The 14,691-nt window shown below is 36.4% G+C and overlaps 1 protein-coding gene across 1 annotated transcript in view; it reads left to right on the plus strand.

Moving 5' to 3' along the window:
* Positions 1–14,691, plus strand: part of LOC139137784 (calmodulin-binding transcription activator 2-like) — a 99,381-nt gene that overhangs the window by 56,068 nt on the left and 28,622 nt on the right.

The following is a 14,691-nucleotide window of genomic DNA, read 5'->3' on the forward strand; positions in this document are numbered from 1 at the left end:
ACTTTTTGAGAAGCAGTTTTTGATCACAGTTTCAGTGTACTGGGCAAAGTATCGGGTATAAAATTCGCTTCTTTTTTCTGACCATATTGAAATGCTACATGTGTTATACACCAAAAATTGGAATGTAGATGTGTGCAGCCAATGAAGTCTAGAACTATATCTCCATTTTGTTGTTGAATTTTGTATCAAAACTGTGGAAATTTCACAGAATTGCAGCATTGTCGGTATTCTCAGAAGTTAGGCCAAGAGTTCACATACACTGTAGTCTAACAACATGCCTTGGTACCAATACTAATAGAGTCTATGATAAGCAAGGAAATATTTTTTTTCACATTATGAAATGAATGTGAAATTCAATTCATTATTAATGGCTGTAAATATCCATTTCTGCATATTGGAATGACCCCTCTTAAGCAAGGTACCGTATTCTGTCAGCTGTATGACGCAAGGACTTCAACGAAGGGAACATATATGTACTCTTGATGATTAAAATTTCTCAAATAGCACAGAAATAGCATATACTGGGATTATGAATCTCAATTTATGGCACCACTCAAACGTCATTTACAAATTACATTAATGTGGAAACCATGTAAAATTTCAGTCTTTAAAGGACATTCTGTCAATCTTTCAAGAAAATTCACTTTCTGAGGGTACATGGGTAAAAGCCTGCCAAGTTAATATTACATACAGCTTTCCCTGTTGTTCAGAATGTTAGAGCGGTTCAATTTTGTTTTCACTCTTGAGTTCCCCAAAGTGATTTTATTCTTTCTTCAGTCTTTTATATTTCTCCAGTATGTTTGCCTGAAATGTAAATTTTACGGTAGTATGCACCCATACAGAGTCTATTTCTGATGTTGGCAAACACAGTATATGTAAAGGTCGTAAGTGGAAGGATAATGTTAAGTCAGAAAGTAAAAAGTGGTCTAGGTCCTCTCCTGGGTCACAGTAGAAGCATAGAGTACACAATAAGCTAGAATAGGTCCTAGACTAGTAAGAAAGCACTATCCCAAGATTGCTATCCCAAGATTGATGGCAACATCAAATTTGGACATATTAGTTGTCCATGTATCCCAATTGTTTCTCATGGTTTAATACTAGAGTGTCAATGCATCCCTGCGCAAGAAACAAGCAAAGAATTTTTAAGATCTTTACTGTTCAGTCAAAATATCACCCAAAATAGACAAGTGTTCGAGTATACTTCCAAACTAGCTTGTGTGTCGTCAAGGGAAATAACAGTAATACTGAATGACAGCGCAAGATAATGTGACACTTTAGTGAGCCATGTACCGGTACATAAACTTTTACTGCAGCCTGTGGTTCATCTGTACTTTTCAAAGACACTTTATGATGTATGGTATACGCCACCAAGCTTATTATTTCATGTCATTGCAGTATTTATTCACCATCTGATATGGTTGATCTGAAAACCTTCAAGTACCGGTATGATACACTGGTTTTCATTTGCTTCATATAATTGAACGTTAATTCTGACATATGGAATGGAATAGCAGTAACTGAACACACTGGTTGTCTTAAACATACACCTGTAGTGGCTGAACACACAGTTTGTGATGGCTATGAACATATCAGTACTGGATTGTACCCGAGTAGCTCAGTCCAATATAGTAGTTCAGTCCACTGATGGTATTAGTACCCACATTGCCAAACTTTTATTTTCAAATAGTTTCATCTGAGACCAGACTTCTGACGTCAATTCAAATACAGGATTACTTTCTGTCGGCTGAGATGCACATACATTTTGTACATTGCAGAATACTGGGTATTAGAGAAATGCCATGACTGAGTCTGTTATTTGGAAATCATCCCAAAGAGAAGACCTTTGAAATGACAAATGCGATCATTCTCTCATGGACAGTCTGAAGATTTGCTGACTAAAGCCCAATCTGTTTGATCAGTTCATGCCCTATGGCTTTACCTTGGACAGGTAGCCAGTGATATATAGATATCCAAAACTCTAGATTTAGGAACATCATACATTTTCTAGAACTTGACAACTTTATAAGTTCTAAGATTTGACATGAAATGATGACTTAATAGAATATACTTTAGGATGCCCCCCGCAAGTTGACAGATATACCGGTAATGTAAATGTCCCACATCCCCTGTGGGATGTGGTTTGTCCCAATCTTACAGATTGGAGATCTTAATCCAATAAGGAACTGGAAAGACCTCTTTCAGTGAGCCAAATGACAATCGCTAGGATCTTGGAGATGTACTGTCTTTCTAATGCTCAGATTTTTACAATACTATCATGTGCCACTTTTATGGTGACAAAACAATTATGTTAGGACCGGGGCAAAACAAGATCACATATCGCACATTGCATGATATACATCATGCATTTACTTTTATTAAAAACCAAAAAATAATCATGTTGATATTCATTATCTTATCACATGGTCAGATGGTATACTGGTGTACGCGGTATCAGTCATCAAATTGAATTGAATAAAACAGCACTGTCTGTACCGTATCTTCAAAGTCATTCTGTAATGCCGGTAAAGTGATTCAGTTTCATTTATCAGGTCAAAAATAAACTCATCTTACATGAGAATTTACTCACTAGATTTGAATGCTGTATTGCTGTTGTATGACATAGACAAGATTATTTATTTAACAGTAATTACTAATAGTTTTGAATCTTACATGGTTGTGTGAGTTCAGCTATAAAAGCTATTTTAATTGTATCATTAAGTAATGAGTTGACAGGTTAATTCAATAACCAAGTGCATTTGGTAATAGCTAAAAGAAATAGTAGCTTTTGTACATGTGTATGGGAAATGACAAGGCAACTCAAAGACACTAATTATGTAATAACAGAAATTGTGACACGGTTTATACTTCACCTTCACGGTCATTACATGTTTTCTACACCTGTATCTGCTAGGTTAACAGAAACTCAGTCTACCCAATGGGACAGCTGTTGAATTGGTCGTGTTTTTGGCAATCAGACAAGTTTCTCCACCATTAATTTCCTTATTTGTCTGATGCTACACGGAGCTTCAGTGTGACCTGATAGTGTCGACTATTCACGATACAGTACAGTAACAGGTAGTAATACACCTTTATTGGTGTAATTATGTTTGGCAATCAGACAAGTTTCCCCTCCATTAATTTCCTCATTTGCCTGATGATACACAGGGCCGCAGTGTGATGTCATCGTGTTCACTGTTCATGATATGGTACACTAACAGGTGAAGGTGATACACCTTTATGGCGTACTCGGAAGGTTATATCTGATTGGTCGATTGTCACAATTCCCCATAACTTAGGGAGTATATTTGTCTTATTTAATTATAAAACGTTACGGTAAAATTCAGCCAACCAATTGGATAACAGCTTCTGAGACACTGCTCATCATCCCCTTTATGTCACTGAAGTGTAAATATGGCATTTATCTACCAGTATGGTATCTCGGTATTTGCAAGATAATTGCGTTTATGTCCGGCACGATGTACTACTGTAGATGGTCTCGATGAATTAATGTTCTGATACCTTTAACTCTTGTTGACTCCACTGAGTGTTTTTGTTCACTTTATCAAGTAGTCTTTCCTTGTATACAATGTTGAAATACACAGTATTGGCTCTCAGTACAGATTGCACTGACGTTAACTGGTATTAGCACACTTCATCTTTCAAAAAGAATGAATGGATACTGGTACTAGGCTACCAGGGTGTGTGAAGCATACCACAGAAACACATCTTAGCATCAGTCGACAGTACTGTATTGATTCTTCAAAACTGTTCCTTGTAGAGCAAAACGATTTCTTTCATACGCCAGAGATTCCTACAAACTGAGTTTCAAATTGCTTTATTGTCATATTGAAACACAATAGGGACTTAGTTTGAAAACAATCTAGATTGTAAAATTATTATTATGCCATTGTTCTGAGTCACCTAATAACAATAACATCTTGTTTGGTATCGCACAAAAATTATCAATTGAAAATACTGTAAGAAGACTGCCTATTTCAGACAACACATAATTATAAGAACTAAATTAGAAAGGTAAAATGCTTCAATCTGTCTCATACCGGTAGAAATGAAATGAATCAGGCATTGTAAGCTTATCAAAAATCAGGCCATTACTAGAAGCAGTAGTGTTGCCAGCTTTTTGATGATATTTGACAAGAGGTGCTGGAACATTGTTAAAAATATGAAAGCTTTTGATACAAAATGTACAAAAGGAAGTTTTTGACTTGCAGAGAAAGTGGAAAAAGTCACACTACAAAACCTGTATCACCGCTGTCAAATTTGATTCATGTAGAGAGTCTTCGGGCTAATCTTTCAAATTCCAATCCATTTCCCAAATCAAAATCCTGCTCACACAATTTCCAAACAGGTCTACCCCAGTATAGTAATCAATGGAAGTGCAGACGAAGGTCTTTACAAAAAACTCCAGCAGTCAATTTCCTCTGAGCTGATTGAAAGGAACTCCTACAACATCTTCTTCCTGCCCATCTGAACATACAGAAAGAACTCTCCTCTATTCCTCCATACAGAAACTTTGCAAGAGATGGGCCATTTTACTCCCAGCTTCCTTTGAAATCTATCATTTTTTTGAAAGCTATTCACTTTAACAATGGAATTTCTGTACAATTGTGCCAACTGTAAAATCGGCAAATTGGCTGTACTGGATGGGATGTTGAACTTTCCTGTCAATTCTTTATGAGCTAATTGGCAGTCCAAATGTCAAAGTTTTAAATTTGCCGGAAAATGGGTCGAGTAATTCAGGATTGGTGAATCATGCCTTTTTTCTCAAGGATTTAAAAGTTTAATTCCACCTGTTCTCTTGAAAATGTTACTTCCCTAGTGTGACTTTGTAAATTGAGTGGGGATTTTGTATGACATGAATAAATAATCCCAATAGCTTCAAAAACTTTTGAAGGATAATATCAGTATAAGTTTTTTCACAATAACATTATCTTAATGTTTCTATTTTTGTGTGCTGACATTTCAGTCAGCATTCTACTGCTACATCTTTGCTTCCCTGAATGTATAGAGTGGATGCTTTAGACCTCACTTCTAAAACAATTAAAGATGCAAAAAAAAATCATATTTGTCTACAATAATGCAGCAAATATTCAATATAAGATGAAATGGATGTGAAATGGATGTGATAGTTATTGCTGTCTTTCATATCTGCCATTCCTTGGAGTTGGAAAAATTCCAACCGCATCCTTGACGTGTCCCCAGTGTACCTGTAATGGATTCAGTGCCATTTGTTGTTCCCTGAATGAACTTATGCACCCATCCTTTACATGCCTGTTTATGGTAAACTGGGAGATTTTATCTGTCAAGGGCTTTGCCAGAATGGACAAGGATGGACACAATCACAAGAGTTGCTGCCAGGGTTTCAACTCTAAGCCGCTTGGGACCATGTGTAAATGCCACGACATAATCGCCCAAAACAGAAAAGTTGTCCCAGAAGATGAACTGGTATAAATCAGTTACCTGGTTTTTTTGACTGTTCAAGGATGGATTTCACCTCAGAGCAGACGCATGTTTTAATAACAAATACTGCACAGATCGCCATAGATACCATATCAGTTGCTCTGTGGACACTTTTCACCAATGCCAGACCAATATGCAGTACTGTACTACAACATTACAACACTGCCAGCATAATATCCTTACTTGATCACTGACCTTTCTGAGTACCATGGTGATTTTCACACAAACTGTTAGGCATGTGTTCACTATTGTTGAACTAGGCTTTTATATCAAACAACCCTGGGCCAAAGATAATTACTTGTGAAAACTGTGCAAATTAACACCATTGACAATTGCAAGGTTTGTATGGGATGGGTCTATTCAATATCTAGTGTGAGACATGACATTACTCTGTACATTGTATCTGTTTCAGAAAAAAAAGTGCTTAACAACCTGTACCCAGTGATGCAGATGTTGTGGTTTTGTGTGAAACCAAGGATTGAGAAGACACAACCTCAGCTCTGTCATTGTAAATGATGCTTTGAATCAGGGTGAAGTGTCACAATGGATTCATACTTGGAACCATTCTCAAGAGGCTTAGAACATTACTACCAATGAGAAAACTTTTCTACACATTAAACTAACTTAGATAAAACAAGTTTGCAGCTCAGGGACTGGCTTGTAAACACACCAAGGCCCACAATCTAACTCTAGTTTGACATTTGTTTGAAGTTTTGAGATTCCTTCAGTCTGAGTGTAGATTGGTCTTTACAATTTATCATGTCACAAGCTGCATATACTGGTAGGTCTGTTCCGCAAAAGTCAACAATACCGGTATAGTCTACCAATATGCTCTCTGTTGATACAGCCCAGCCTCTGGAGAGAACTTTATTTGAACTGTTGCTTTCTTTGCCAAACACAAAACAAAGTGACCTCAATACTGCTCAGCCTGAGCTCCCAGCATGTGACAAAAGTCACAGACAGCATTAAGCCAGGTTAATGGCCCTTACCTGTACACAGTTAAGTGAGTGTGTGGCACACATGTCTAAGTAGGGTGTGAATCTCAGGACCTCATAGTTTTCTTGTGAGTCACAAAGATCCCACTTCTTTTGTTCAAAACCTTACTCATCAAAGATGTGGTTTGATCCAGTTGAGGGTATACCGTACGGGTGTTGATACGTACTAGTACGTCTGGCAGTTCCTTACAGGGCTGTAAGAGGTTGAGTAGCTATTTTGATGCCAGATGGATTCAGGTTGTATGCCTTCATTGCATCATATACTGAACTTTTAAGACATGCATAAAGGAAAGGTCTCCGATGTTCACCTTTGGAGATGCTGCATAAAACCCAGCAATATTTACACAGCTGAGAGGGAAGTCATTTCAATACAGAATTGCTGGGATAGTTGGCGTTTGTTTGTACTCGTTCCATCAACCAGTCTATAATGTTTATTTTTAAGTGCTTTCTTCATGTCAATTTGAAATCAATTGAAAGGGTTAGCACCTCCATGTCATCAGAAGTTGACAGTTCAGAGACTCCTTGCATTCCTCAGTGTTTGTCTGTTTTTCTTTGCTCCCCTGATCTAATGATCTCTGTCTATGGGTAACTTTGGAAATCAGCCAGTGGAATTTGACAGTGTTTTCGAAGGCGATGTCCTCACATGATTAAGCACAAGGGAGTATTAAATATGACATGTCAGTGCATTATTTAAAATATTGTCATTATTTGTTTATATGTTTGTTTGCTACATGCATTACGTATCGCATCAATGCATTGTTCATCTCCTTCACGAATTTATTGTAACAAATAATTTCTTTCCAAGTTCATGTTGTGAATGGGACTATGAAATATAACTATGGCAGTTATTGGAAGTATTGGAGTAGAGATAACAAGTTCAAACTATCAAGGTATTGAAACAATTGGGAAGTTTTACAAGGGTTGTACATGTATCTGGTTCAGCAAATACCGGTATACTGGGATGTAGCTGTTGACTTTGCAGTAGTATTCTGACTCAGCGGTTTAATTTGAAATATTCTTTGGAATCATGGTAACTGCTTGTTTTCTGCCTAAAATTACTGTACGTCGCATCAGTGGCTTGCAACACCTGCCAAAGGAAAAGCTGCTCCTGTGTATTAAAGGGACATTAGCTGTAACTGTCAACTAATTTTTCACTACTCTGTTTCAATGTATCAACTACAGAATTTTACTATAATCCGATCATCATGACCAATGCCCCGGTGTCTTGCTTGCCAACACAGCCTGTATACCTGTATATGAAATGACCATTGTTATTGTTGATAAATGTATTCAAGTCCGGACCTGAATACAAAATTTAAACAATAACAATGCAGATTGTAATCATAGAGGGTATATTTATGAGCTAAATATTAGGAATTTCTCCATGGTTCAGGGATTCACACCAGAAACTGCAGATGATACACAGAACAAACAAAATAAAAAAAAAAATGACCAAAGTTACAGCTATAGGATCTTAAACCAAAGAATGGATGATTTATTGATCAATAACGTTACTCAACAACTTGTTTTTAATGGCATCAGGAGATGGTTACCATCTATGGCAAATCTCAGAGTATATCAAAATGTTAGACAATAACTATCTGGATCTCTATTTGTTGTTCGCTCTTTGTATACTCAGGTGTCAAACTACATGAGAAAGTAGGCTTAAAGAATACAAAGTGTTTGTCCTGTCTCTGGATGTATCTTTACAGTTCTTACAATTGGTGGTAGGCAAATATTACACCATAATCCAACACAATGCTGTGAAGTTTGTACAGGTCGTAAGATACCAGCAAATTAACTCAGTTTAGCACGGCAGCTATGAATAAAAGTATCAACCTTCAGAAGTTAAAAGCTGTCAAGTGATTTGCATGAATTAGTCAATCATAACTTTCCGTAAATATAGCACAAGTGGCAATCACTTCATAAAGGTATGGTGCTTCTGTACCGTATGTCAAGGTAGAAAACTTTCAATACAGACACATGTACAGTATCACGTACCCAAGCTCTTCTAGATTGTCAGATTAATTACAAGTACCAACACATGTATCTATATCTACAGAAACTGCCTGTTTCTATGTACCAGTAGATCCAAGTTTGTACTATAGGTATACCGTAAGGCAAAAATATTGGTGTTGCGTTGATATTCAAGATCAAGTGTATTATTCAAGTGTACAAGAAAACTCATATGGTGATGTAAGCTCATTTTAAAATGTATATGTTTCTCTGAACATCTAAGAAAGTGTCATTTCATGGTGTGGTTTTATTTTATTATGGCCCACAAATCATATTCTATATCATCATAAAAACAAAATGATACATGCATGTATTTAGGGGTGGTCAAAAATGAAAATAATCTGCTGAACATTTTGTTGCTAGGTGTGTCTATTTGACAAAGGTTGCAATGTCTATTATTATACGGTAGTAAATATTTACATTGCTTTCGAAGAGAAAGCTTTTGTTCACAGAGGATATTTTCATGGTTGATGTGAAATTTTTCTGCAATTATGACAGTGATGTAAAATAATAACTGTACCATAATTACAGCCATCTTTGAAGTGTGCCGTGTTCTTCTTAATGTGCAAGTAATATGCAGTTAGTGTTGTTTGATCATGACGGCCAATGAAAATAATGTATTATTAGATTCTAATTGCTTTTGAAAAAGGACAGCCATGTTTCAGTTCTGTGTATGACAGACCAGCATATTTACTTGATATGCCCTACGGAAGCAACGAGGCGGTAAAGTTTAAAATGATAATAGCCAATAAGTTGCAGGTAGTTCTGTATTTTGCCAGCGTTTGTCACTTTTCTATGTGATTTAAATGTTGTAGTCTATTCATAAAGAGTCTGTGGAGCACATTGAATCACGACCACATTTCTCGTAATACATGTATGTATGTGTAAACCATTTAGTAGTGCCTGTATAAAGTGCCTGTACAAAGTACCTCTCATGTGAAATCGCCGTTACCTGTAATGCTGATGTATTTGCAGATATTCAAAGTGAAAATCAATGAATATATTTTTGAGTTATATTTAATGGAGTATCCTTTAAAGAGTATAATTTGGAGTAACAGGGAAAAATTTACAATCTTTACGAGATGCTCAGTGTTCTTCACAGCTTGGAAAACCAGAGGGGAAGCCAATTTATATAACAATACCATACATTGTATGCATACCGGTATTTGTTTGTTGTTAAATTATATTCTTTTATATACAAGTAGTTATTAACATGTTTGCTCCAAAAACAGAGGGGTGGCCCACCTCTAGAAATCCCCTTGTGGAAAACCCTGGTTCTATATTCACTGTCATTCTTCGGCATTTGAAAATATGTAAGAAGAGAGGTTAACACAACAGACGTAATCTTGCCTGTTTTTTACAGACACCTGAGTGATAGCACCTAACTATCGTATGCTTATGAACCCATGACAGCTCTCCCAATGTGGAAACATTGCACTGTAGAGCAATGTTGTGTTTTGTACTCATCATACATTATATATATGAGGGGAAATTACACTCTACAGAATTGAGTTTAACCAGGATGTTTTCAAAAAATGCAACACTCGCAATTTTGTCGGTTGAAACACATCTGATCTATTCTTTATGTACCGTATTTCTTTGAGTGTGATGTTCCACTGTCTCGCAGAATTTGAACATTAGCTGTCTTTGTAGTGTTTAGTGACTACATCCGGTGAATCATTTGTGTCTTGATGTATTTTAAATTAAATTGTGGTTAACTTTGTAGCCCTGAAGTATGCTGATATTTTTGTGTGACATTTGAGATGAAAACTGTTGCACAAGAAGGCTGGCAATAAAATTTGTGAAATACTGGTAGGTATCATGACCAAGTGATTGAACGCACACACAGCATGTTGTGCAGTCATAATTGAAGCCGTTTATAAAGCTGTTAATAAAATAGCGACCTTAATAGCTTAAAAGTAATAAATTGCCGAACCGATGCTATGCCGGCCATATAGCCTAACACATCGGTTGCTAAGGAGTTTCCAATCTCATAAATGGCACGCCCACACAATTCTACCGGTATAAGTAAAAATTTACGATAGTTTCAGGGGAGAACAGGAAAATTTTTATGATGGTTTTAGGGGAGAGATGACAAGAGAAACTGTGCTACTCAATGAAGTATTCTGGATATTGTTTTACCGATAAATCAGTTTTATATTTCTCTTTAAGCCTATCCCTTATAAGTTCGCTGAACTTCGAAGGGGGTCGTAGTCACCTTAATATTACAAGCATATGTGACAGATTATGCCAGGATGTTTCCGGTGGATGAAATTACTTCCCTGATCAGCTGACGGTGGATCAGTTGTGTTTGTTATTCCATTTTAACGAGGAAAAGTCAAATATTGAAAGAGATATAATGTTGACATTTTTATAAAGGTTAAATATTATGTGCGAGTAACAGGTTTGAAATATATGCCAAATGGAAAAGGTAGAGGATGTGTTTTCTGAATGTGATAAATGTTTGCTTTGTGGCAAAAACACAGAAGTGTACAGTTGTAAATATTGAAAATAAATAATGTACATTATATGAATAAATTATTGAGAGAAATTGAAACATGCCCCGGTTTGCAATATGATTTTTTTAATTCAGAGTTACATAGCAACTTGTAAGTGAACTCATATACCGGGGTACTATGCAAATTCTACTGTACCGACAACTGCCATCCCAGGAACTTGGCAGGAGAACGGTGCACGGCCATTCTTCAACACTTCAGTGAAATAGTTGGCATGAATAACACTTCTAAAATTATGACCTTAATGATGTTATCGATATCAGCTGTAGACATGAAAACAAGACGCTGTAACAGGCTGGTGTCAGAAAAACCCTGGTGAGGTGGACATGTGACTGTGACAGAGATTGGTGTGTGCTGACTCTCAACCAAGGAATGGCATTTTTGGTTATGTGATCGTTAGGTTATTTGGGCCGTGTCAAATCATAAGCTGGTTGAAGCTGGTTGAAGACGATCATGTTTTATTGCTTGTTCTGTGGTTTTTAAGTAGCCAGTGGATCAAATGTGGAGTCGTGTGGTGCAGAAATTTCCGTCTATTGATTGTTCATCTATATCTGCCAGTGTAAACTATGCAGACAGTTCAGTGTTGGACACTGCATACCAAAGGCAATGAGGAAAAAGAAAAACCCTGAACTCATTCTAATTTTGAAATATTTTAAGGAAAGTTGTCGTTCAGTATCTTAATTTTGAGAAATGTTATGGAAAGTTCTTATTCAATGTCTTTTAACTGCAGTAACCAATTTTAATCACAGTGATGATGGAAGACCAATCATTTTGTGATTTAATTTCTGTAGGTCAGTACTTGCAACTGCTAACAGTTTACTAAAAGATATTTGGTAGTTACAGTCCAGTAAAATAAATAATGACATGAAATACCGGTATATGCAAATTTTGCAGATATCAGTACAACAAACACTATCAGAACATACAATATAATAGCTATGTATAGTAAGTGATTTTTCTAGGGAACAGACCACCCCACATGTTATGCTTTTATTTCAGTGAAGCATTACCTTCAACAGATGTTGGATGTTTTCATCTCATTGCAAGCATTAAGTACATAACTGCATTAATTAGCCGACCGCACATGGTGACGTTGTCATGAGGGACTTCTGATTGGCTCATTATCTATCAACAACAAACCTTAAGATTGACAAAACTTTGAAAATAGGTTTATTTTAAGGTCCAAGATTCTGCTGCCTAAAACAAGACAGTGTTATAGAGCTGAGAAAAGTTTTGTTGATTCAAATTTTCACCGTACTGTGAATATTGGTGTTGATCTACTCCTGTGAACTGTTGCACCCATTAACGCAACATATTACTAATACTACAGAATGAACTTCATTTTGTTCTGCTGGTCGATAGTTTTACCATCAGACATTGCCAGCCAGATGTGCACCATTAGGTTTGCGTCACCAAGTGACGTAGGTGCAATTTATTTCAAATCTGCAGCTATAACATCAATGCTACAGGCCTGCAGTTTGCAAGGATTAATGACTTGCAGCATCAACTGTCTTGCTTTCAGAGAAATTAATTGCAATAAAGTAATGTTCATTTATTGACAGTACAAAAACAACTTCAATCAGTATCAAGCTACAAGCTGTGTACTGTGTACTGTGGTACAGTTATGCTAACATGCCCAGTACCACACGCTGACCCTAAGATTGAAACTGTCATGTTCCTGAAATGATGAGTGTATTACCGTTCTCTTCCTGATCAGAGTAGATAACAATTTTATGCAAATCAAGTGTAGAAATGCTGAATCTCGAAGTGAATTTCCCAGAGGAGAATGTAGTATCTTTTCCATTTTGTACAACTGAATATTCTTAGCTCAGTGAACTGAGTTCACAATATTTTATGTGAGACAAAAAGAACATCAACCTGCAGAATTGTTTTTAATATTAAACCATGAAAAGTTCAAATGCTATTAATTTTTTTGTTGAAAATAATTTTATTTAAATCGATATGAAAAGGTATTTCTTCCTTGTACTATATGCATTTTGGAGATGAGAGCTGTGTGTTATCTTTGTGACATTGAGATTGCAGTCCTCATTATCCTCATTTACAGAGCAATCACTGTGAAACATTTAATTGTAGCTCATAACAGCTTGTAGCTATTAGCAGAATTGAAAGAGATGCGATAAATGTCAATATTTATACCAAGTTGCCATGGCAACTCCTCTTTATGTGAAATAACACTGAAGATACTACACAGTCTCCCCTCAGGAATTCTTGGACTATTCACATTTTTACACGTAAGCAAATTCGCGTCAGTGAGTGAGTTGTAGATCAAAGTCATGCTATTGGTAATTTACAATATTTGACTAGAGTATCTATAGGTGAATTTTCTCAAAGCCATCAAACAAGAAAAACTATTAAAATAGATGATTCCAATATGAAATAAAATATTTATTGTTTCACAAGAATGAGTTGTGAAGAGTTAATAATGTAACTGAAAATTAACAATTGGTTATTTGACTTTTTGATGAGCAAAGCAGACTATTAAAAAAAGACAAACTCTTTGTAATATACTGCTACATATATCAGTGGTGTAGTTGTTCTTCCTTTGTAGTACATGCAGGATTCTTACCTTTGTAATATTGTGAAATCTGACTTGAAAAAATGTTTCATGACTCTGGTGATTTGCCGTGTGACCATCAGTTCCCGTCAACACCATTGCTTCGAAATGAAACTCTGTACCAGTACAGTACTTCAGTCTGAGCTGTGTTCAGTCATAGGATTATCTTTTACTAGTGTTGATAGCACACTAGCTTGTAGTGCTAGGCATATTGTGACATTGTTACCCATCTGCATCATGATATTCAATGAAATGAAAGCCCAACAAGTTGATGCAATTGTCCCATTCTTTTGAGAAGTTTATGTTTGATTTTGTTTATTAGGCAATTGCCTTTAAGAACCTTATGATCATCATCTGTCCAGAAAAGCTACTGCACACCGGTATATACTGGCATATGTAACGGCTATCGTTTTGATTTCCAATCTCTGTTGTTCAGGTCTGTTGTTAGTAGCATGTATTTCATTTTGAAAAGTGTAAATGTCAAAGTTAGACCTTGTGTTGGCTGCTATGATCAGCTCTGTGTGAAACTAAAAAGTTGGTTTCAGAGCCACCAATTACCAACTATATTGGCAGTTCAGGGTAACGCCCAGGGCAATACTAGTCACGATCTCTAACATGAGACGTGATAAAGCGAAGATCATAATACTGGTACATTGTACATGTATACCCTGGACGGCTGACACAAATACATTTCATGGGTATACCAGTATACTTCTATTCAAGTATTTCATGTCATAACTCATCTTATTTGTGATGGACTATTTAACATCCAAGGCCGCTAACGGTGTCAGGGTGAACTGATTATTTGATCGAGACCGACACGATATGTGAAATTGAAAGTTTATCGTTGGATTCACATGTTGTAGTGAGAGAGCTAAAGGTAGCTTGTAGTTCCCATTCAACATTTTATGCTGATGCCTGAACTTAATAAGGTGTCACTCTGATGTTGCTGTGTATTATTTATTGCTGTCTTATATTTGTCTTTGAAAGGACAGTGTTCAGTGCTTACCTGGTATTTGTGAATAAGAATTGGAGCAGCTTGACTATCAAGGTTGCCCAGATCTCTTGGGAAAAACAATACAGCGTCAAAATCATAAATCTTGCAAGCTGT

The sequence above is a fragment of the Ptychodera flava genome, chromosome 7 (genome assembly GCF_041260155.1).
Source record: "Ptychodera flava strain L36383 chromosome 7, AS_Pfla_20210202, whole genome shotgun sequence".
Lineage (NCBI taxonomy): Eukaryota > Metazoa > Hemichordata > Enteropneusta > Ptychoderidae > Ptychodera > Ptychodera flava.